Source organism: Lontra canadensis, unplaced genomic scaffold (assembly GCF_010015895.1).
Source record: "Lontra canadensis isolate GAN:19392208 unplaced genomic scaffold, GSC_riverotter_1.0 scaffold70, whole genome shotgun sequence".
In the NCBI taxonomy this organism is placed as follows: domain Eukaryota; kingdom Metazoa; phylum Chordata; class Mammalia; order Carnivora; family Mustelidae; genus Lontra; species Lontra canadensis.
This window is the reverse complement of record NW_022631064.1, coordinates 11,069,957-11,078,954: the sequence shown is the minus strand read 5'-3', so window position 1 is coordinate 11,078,954 and position 8,998 is coordinate 11,069,957. Positions and strand designations below refer to the sequence as shown.

Below are 8,998 nucleotides of genomic sequence, written 5' to 3'. Positions count from 1 at the left end.
CTTAAACACATGGTTCCTGTAGTTTCTCTCAAGCTGTAATTATCAGTTCCTTATACTCATGTTTTTGGGCAGATCAGGAATAAAATCTCTACTAGCACTCAAAAGAACTCATGATTATAAAAAATGAATCTAGCTAACAATGATATCCTTTCACCTGATATACATCCTTCTTCAAAATCATAACCTAGATGAGGAAAAATATGTAACTATCTCTACTTAAAAAGATACTTCTTTTTCCTCCCATAGGCTGAAGCTTAACAACAACAACAAAAAATTCTCAAATCTAGAACATCTACCACATAGTTTCTTTCATTTTCATAGTTCCTTATCATGTTAACAGAATATCTGGATCCAGATAGGGCGTTTCATAAACTTTCAATTTCACCCATAAAACAATACATTAAGGGGTGAATACTACTTTCAAAGTACCTTATATTCCCGCATTTCATGAGAGGTCATGATTTTGCTTCTTCAGATTGAAAACTGTAACTGCCAGCTTTCTGAATATTTCTGCTATTTATCTTAAGTGAGAAAAATCTTTCAAAGTGGCCAAAAGGAGCCACGACTTCAGTATTAAAACATACAAGTTGCCCCCATTCCAGATCTTTGGTATAGACATCAGCTACAATAATCTACCCACACCAAAGAGACATGGCACATTTTGTAATTAGAAGTGTTTGTGATTTTCCTTTGGACCATGTAAATAGAGGGAAATGCCTTGGAAAACAACTTTATTCATTCTCTCATTTCTCTTAAATACACATGTGCACAATCAGTTCTTCCTTTGATCAACTCCATGAAGAGAAAAAAAAGAGTGGACCAAAGTTATTGCTTTCACTCCCCTCATTGTGCCCTTCTCTTTTTCCTTTCCTTGCATTCCTGCTTAGCTAGTTTGTCCCTCTCCATCTGCAGCTTGTCCTATCCTTTCTTCCTTTGGGACTCATCCCAAAGTGAGACTCACTCCAGTTTTCCAACATTGAGGACATCTTCCACATTGGCGTTTTGGAATAAAGATGTATCAGATCTAAGATTCATCGTGGTGGTATCTGAATCATCCTTCTCATCCTTCTAGTCTTCTGCATCTGTCACAGCAGTATACTGACTGGGCTAGGAGTGCAGCTTTATCTGCTTCTCCCCTTCTGACACCATCCTGGGCTTCACCACAGTCTGCCTGCTTCTAAATTTAGGTGGCAATAGCCTGTATCTCATCTTTTCTCACCTTGGTGAGAACATCCCAACTTTCCAACGACCATTGTTCCACAATTTCCTTGAAGATCGTAAGAAGAGAATCTTCTTCAAAGAAGGCAGAGAGGATACCCTGCAGAGCATCAAACTTCTCTTTCTCCTCCTCTTGCAGGATACCAAGATGTAGGAGCCCTAAATGTCTCAGTACACTCCCAGCACCTGGAACTGTCCATCCATCCATGATTCAACCCAAAGCCACTGCCCCCGCCATCATCACAAAATCTTTCTGGGACTGGACCACATGAATAATGGCTGCTGCTTCTTCTACTACTTCTACTAGTACTAGTACTACTTCTTCTTCTTCCTCTTCCTCCTCTTCTTGTTGTTCTTGTTGCTGTTGTTGTTGTTGTTGTTCTTCTTCTTCTTCTATCTTCTTCTTCTTCTTCTTCTTCTTCTGGAAAACGACTTGTTAAATATCACACATTTCTAATCATGCTAGTGCATCCCCAGGTTGATTAGTGAGGATGCCAATATTTCATAGGTCTGGAGTGGATGTAATTGTGATTTTTTTTTAAGCCTGATTTTTGGTTGACAGACAACAGTTTCAGAGAAAACAATAATATTGGGCAGCCTGGCACATTTATACAAACTTGAATAACATTTCAATATTCCAAAGAGGAGTAATACTAATGATGGCTCTTGAACAAAGGTTATCCTCTTTCTCAAAACAACATTTTTTTTCAAGTTGCATCCTTACAGTTGAGTTACTGCATATTTGAAATCACTATGAGTTTTTGATGCTATCTTATTTCATTGACTATACTGAGAAGTTAAAGATTTTTTTTCTTACTAATATTGGCACATTTTTGGGGTGTTTTGCTGCATTTCTGGTAGATCTCTAATATGTTTCTGGTTCTGATAAAGTTTTATTAATAAAATAGACATTTTTTAGTATTGCAAATTATTTCCTAGACTTCAAAAGGCTTGGAAGCATTCTTGGTAACTTTAATAAGAGTATTTGTCCCAGTATAATTAAAGATGGTTCTCATCTCCAGAATCAATTCTTAAAAACTTTGTTTGCACAGCAATAGTCCTATGCACCTAAGACATTCCACAATTCCAACTGTGGAATGAATAAATAAATGAGTAGTTGTGGAGAATGACTTACATATAAAGCAAACAGTAACAACACTAAATTTGCACAAATTCTCACTAAACAAATCTTAATAGGACAAGCCGATGGTGAAGTGTATGATACCCTGGAACACTGAGTTTCCTGAGGTTTGGGGCAAATCACATATTGCTTGCTTTCAGGATTAGTCTATATATTATTTACCATCATGCTTAACAATCAACTGGTTGTTGTGTGGAGTGTGGGAATAAGACACACCAAGAACTCTAAATTAAAATATCTCCCCCCCTTTATCTCTCTAATGTCACATTCTATCTGCCAGGATTATACACTGGTTACTGAGTATCTCTGCAACCTTCTTTTCTCTCTGCTCACCTTTGGGATTCTCCTCCTGTGAGAAAGTAATGTCTCTTTAGAACAATTGCTCCTAAATTAAACTTTTATTTTCCAGGGGGAAAGGTTAATAGTGTTTTGAATGAAAACAAAACACTAGGCTCACTATTGTTATAAACATGCTAATGTTAAGCCACTATCATGTTGGTCTACTTCTCAGAAATAAATGCTTTTTCAAATGCCGAGAGTATTCTCTGTTGTAGAGCAAAGGTCTTCTCTACAGATAATACTACTGGGAACTAAAGCAGACACAGATATTGAAATGGTGATACTTTATTCATGACCATATGCTGCTACTGCTTTCTGCAGCAAGGCATGTATAAATTTATTACTTTTTTCTTCCTCTGTTTCAATGGATTCATAGTTATCAAAAGTACATGTAATAAGTAGATGAATGATAAGTAATCTAATATTCACTGATTGATATTTAACATTTTCTATATTACTTTCATCCTGCATGGGTATATGAAATGTACTCATGAGAAAATGTGATTTAGAAACTAAGTATAATAAGTATTTTTTCACTTATAACTTACATGAAAAAGTTATGATTTCAAAATATTAGAGATACTATATTTAGAACAAATCCATAGTACAAGGAGAAAGACAATGGATCTGAAAGAAATATAAACTTAATCAAAATCTACTGAGTTCACATTATGTGTAATGTACTTTAAATATAAAGATGGTTAATACTTAAGAATTTAGAGACAAATTAAAAATTATTATGATTGGGGCACCTGGGTGGCTCAGTGGGTTAAAGCCTCTGCCTTCAGCTCAGGTCATGATCCTAGGGTCTTAGGATCAAGCCCCGCATCAGGCTCTCTGCTCAGCAGGGAGCCTGCTTCCTCCTCTCTCTCTGCCTGCTTCTCTGTGATCTCTGTCTGTCAAATAAATAAATAAAATCTTAAAAAAAATTATTATGATCTCCAGCCATATCAATTATTTCAAAAAATATAAATGTTCTAAGCACACCAATTAAAATATAAAAACTTTCAGATTGGTTTAAAATGCTATTGAAAAAAACCTTACATTAAATAAAAAGACATAGCTTGGTTAAAGGTAAAAGTGCAAGAAAATGCATCAACTGTAAGTACCAACCAAAAGAAAGCTGAAGTGGATATTTTAGAATCAGACACAGTAGGCTTTAGAAGAGGGATGAAGAGAGACATTCCACAGTGAAATGTGGGTCAAATCACCAGGAAGACATAACAATCTTAGATGTGTAAGCACCTAACACTAGAGCTTGAAAATACATGCACCAAAAACTAATACAACTGAAAGGAGATCAAATAAGTAAATCTGCAATCCTAATTGCAAACTTCGATGTTCTTTAACAATTGATAGGAAAATCAGGGAGAAAATCAGTAAGTATATAGGAGGGCTGAGTAACAATATTAACTAACTAATTGGCATAAATAAAACACTCCTTCCAACAAGAGCAGAACGCCTATTATTTTCAATTGCTTTAAGGAATAGTCACCATAATAGACTAAATGCTTGGTCATAAAATAAGCCTGCAAATGTAAAGTTAAAAAAATACATAAATAATGTTTTATTTCCATAACTTATTAAAGTAGAAATAAAAACTTTATTTATTTATTTATTTATTTATTTATTTAAAGATTTTATTTATTTATTTGACAGACAGAGATTACAACTAGGCAGAGAGAGAGAGGAGGAAGCAGGCTCCCTGCTGAGTAGAGAGCCCGATGTGGGGCTCCATCCCAGGACCCTGAGACCACGACCTGAGCCGAAAGCAGAGGCTTAACCCACTGAGCCACCCAGGTGCCCCTAGTAGAAATCAAAAATTTAAAAAAAAATCTAAAAATTCTCCAGTATTTATAATTAAATAATACATTTACAAATAATGCATTGATAAAATAAGAAGTCAAAAGGAAAATTAGCAGCACTTTGAATTGGATAAAATTGAAAACCCAACATATCAAAATTTGTGGGATGTAGTTAAAAAAGTATATAGAGGGAAACTTATAGTGTCTAATGATTATATTAAGAAAAGAAGAAAGTCTCAAATAAATTATCTAAACTTAGCTTACATCTTAAGAAACCAGAAAGAGAAGAACAAGCAAAAGGAACGAAATAAAGATAAGAGCAGAAATAAATAATTTGGAGAGTAGAAAAAAATAGAGAATTTAATGAAACCAAAAGACACTTATAAAACAGATCAAAAAAGTTGATAAACCTTTATTGAGACTGATCAAAGGAGTGGGTGGAAAGAAGGCACAAAAATCAAGAATTAAAAGGGGGACATGATCTCAGATCCTATGTAAATTAGAAAGATAATAAGGGTAATATTAAATTCAACTTAATGGCCATAAATTCCACAACTTAGATAAAATGGACTAATTCTTTTTAAGATACAAAGTATCAAGGTTCACTCAGGAGAAACAAATGGCCTGAATAATCCTTTGTCAATTAAAGAAGTTAAATGAGAATTTAAAGCCTTCAAACAAAGAAAATTGCAAGTCTAGATGTCTTACTTAGTACATTCAATCACTTAACAACAAGAAAACAATTCCATACAAATGCTTTCAAAACACAGAAGAAGAGGGAATACTTGCCAGATCACTTTATGAAGTTAGCCTTATGCTAATACCAAAATCATAATATCTCTCATGATCACAGATGCAAAAATCCTCAACAAAATAATAGCAAATCAAATCAAACAATGTACTGATGTCATAACACATCATAATCAAATGGGGATTTTCTGAAGAAAGCAAGAATGGTTCAAGATTTGAAAATCAGCTAGAAATTGATATCAACATTCACTCATAGTTTAAAAAAAAGCTTGGGGGCACCTGGATGGCTCAGAAGGTTAAGCCTCTCCTTTTGGCTTAGGTCATGGTCTCAGGGTCCTGGGATCTAGCCCTGCATCATGCTCTCTGCTCAGCAATGAACCTGCTTCCTTCTCTCTCTCTGCCTGCTTCTCTGCCTACTTGTGATCTCTCTCTCTGTGTTAAATAAATAAATAAAATCTTCAAAAAAAAAAAAAAAAGCCTGCAATAAACTAGTAATAGAAAGCAATATCTTTACTAATAGATGGAATTTACAAAAAGCTTATAGATAACTTTATACTTAATGTCCAAAGACTGAAGGCCCTCTTCCTCTAATTAGAAACAAGGCAAGGATGTCTGTTCTTATTACTTCTATTTAAGTCTTATTTTATGTAATAATAAAATTGGAAAAAGAGACCCCCAGATAGAAAGGAAGAAATAAACTGCCCCTTATTCATAGACAACATAACTGTCTACATATAAAATCTGAAGAAATCTGTATTTTTGAAAAAAGCTAGTTAAATAAGAGTTGAAAGAGTTTATGGCTGTAAAATACAGGGTTGGCATAAAAAACTGAGAGGTATTTCTATTTTTAAGATGTTGATTCTCGTCAAATTTATCTGTAAAATCAAGGCACTTTGTAGTATAATAAAAATATATAACTGGTCATAGGCAAGGCCCAAGGAGGTCTCCTGAGTTTCTTTGTGCTAAGAACATTGCTAGCACAGACAACCAGATTCTGAAATCTTCTTCCATGTGACCTCCTGCAGAGGAAAGTCATTAGGATTCCCAAGAGACAACTATGGACCTTTCTGAACTATGGAATATGACATCATTGTTAAAATAATAGGGTTTTTTTTGTCGTTGTTGTTGTTGTTGTTTTGTTTTGTTTTTCCCATTCATTTGGCAGAGAGAGAGCACAAGCAGAGGGAGCAGCAGGCAGAGGGAGAAGGAGAAGCAGGCTCCAGCTGAGCAGGGACCCCAATGATGGACTTGATCCCAGTACCCTGGGATCATGACCCTAGCCAAAGGCAGACACAACAGACTGAGCCATCCAGGTGCCCTAAAATAATAGTTTTGACAATTATTCCCAAACACTAGTTTCTGCACTGATGAGAAATTCTTGTGTACCACGAGTCTTCTGCAAGTTTGTCACATTGGATGTCAACTTTTTTTTTTTAATGTGGGTATTAGTATATTTATATTAATATGATTATTAGTATAAAGAATTATGCCACCACCATCACAATTTTATTTTAAATCATTTCCATGACCCTAAAAAGATACCTTATGTCTATTTGTATTTGCTCCCCAGTCCCATCATACCTGCCTTCTGCCCTAGGCAAGCACCACATTACTTCCATTACTTCCATTATCTATTCTGGACACTGGATAAAATGTAACTATACACTGTAATGTCCTTGGTATTTGTCTTTTTTCACTTACCCTGATATTTTTGAGGAAGTTAAAAACTACATAACATATAAATTATACTTGTCAGATAAGGATATAATTTCTACTTTTTTTATTTTTTTAATATTGTATTTATTTATTTGAAAGAAAGAGAAAGAGGTTGAGAGAGAGAACACAAGGAGAGAGGAGGGGCAGAGGGAGAGGGAGCAGACCCCTGCTCCTCAACAGGGGGCCTGATGTGGGGCTGAATCCCAGGACCCTATGACCATGACCTGAGCTGAAGGCAGATGTTTAACAAATTGAGCCACCCAGGCTCAGTTTGTTTTGTACAAAAGATTACTCCCAAAGGTTTCAGTTCAATTTTCTCCAAGACAGTAAATAAATTTTATCTAAATTGGAAAAAAAAAATCATGAATCAATGTGATATGCTATCTAGTAGAGGAGGTATATAAAATACCATGAAAGCTTTGTGAATGGGGCCATAATTGGGGGTAGAAAGGCATGTCACGAATGAGCTCCTAAATATCAAATATATAGTTATCTCCTTCAGTTTGTCTGTTCCATCACATATTGCTTAAAATATTATTAATCAATTTCAACTAATTCACCAACACTTGAAAATTGGGTGTTTTTACATCAAAATATAGATTCATCTCTTCTCTTAAAATACCAGAATGTAAGGCAGCACTTGGTTTCTCCATATACAGAGCAAAAATTAGCTGGATATGAGCAGTAGCTCATATCCAGCTAATATCATAACATAAAATATATGTTTTTATATATATGTATATATATATAATATCATAACAAAATATATGTTCTTTGATATTTGCAGAAAACAGGTGTTACATATTCTTGATTCCTCCCTGGTGGTTAAGCGCTTGGGGGAAAAAATCATTTGTTCTAAAAGAAAATGCATTATCAGCACTGTAATTAAGAGATTCAGATTGGATCCTGCAGTGAAAGTTAAGGGGGACTGAACTTGATACTTCTGAATTAACCTGGAAAGGATTTAAAGTACCCACAAGTTAGTAACCACCATGGTTCCTAAAGGAAACAAGTGGAAATCCTCTCTGAAGGGAATTGTTGGAAAGTAATTCTTTGTGGGTCTCCTATTTCTGTGTATCTTATGAGTAGCAGCCCTGTGTTATAAACTGTCTTTTCAAGGGAGTTTATATAGTGAAAAGCTTTAGATCTGTCTTTTAAAGATAGATATGGCACCTCCTTAATGAGTGAAGATGATGTTTGTATAGCATTCAACCCAATAAAGGCAAGCTTTTCCTCTGGATCACAGTGCAGGCATGCTTACTGACCATCATAAAGTGTCAGGTCCCCTAAGGTCAAGGTTTCTCTCACATAACACACTACATGTGCAGATATCACCTGACACGCTTCACATGTCCTTGTAGGAATGTGGACTTGGGAAATCTGCATAAGAAAATGGCTACTGCTACTACTGTGAGTAATAAAGTCTTGTCTCTGACCCAAGAATGTTTTATCTTCTGCCAGCATCTATGAAATCGTGGCAAGCTCAATTAATAGCGTGAATGTAGAGTAAAATGTCAGACCCTTCACAGTTTTAGCTTTTTAAAGAAACATTTGGCTGTAACTATTAACATTTAAAATGTCTATGCAATTGGGTCAAGACATTTTATTTCTAGGTATCTAATTTAGAACCATATTCTCTCAAAGGCATAAAGGCACACTAGGATATTTATTGTAACTCTGTTTAAACCTAAATACACACACAAGCTAACTATTTTGCCTGAATTATAGGACATCTATCAGTTATATGTCATTCCATATAATGTCCTATAATTTAACCATATAACTATAATGGCTAAATTGTAAGACATCCATTGTTTATATGAAATAAGATCAAGCTATATATACTTAGATGGAAAGATTTTCTGGACATTTATTTGAGAAAGGAAAGCAAACACAAGAAATGCAAACTTCTAGTATAAAACCATATTTATAAAAATATTCACAATATTCCCTCTGTGTGTATATATTTATAATTGTATGCAATATACATACAATATAATTGTATATATGTATACATATATGTATAATA

General features: G+C 34.7%; 1 pseudogene; it reads right to left on the bottom strand.

Annotated features, from left to right (window-relative positions):
- Positions 1-825: 825 nt before the first annotated feature.
- LOC116881038 overlaps positions 826-8,998 on the bottom strand; it is a 33,192-nt pseudogene continuing 25,019 nt past the window's right edge.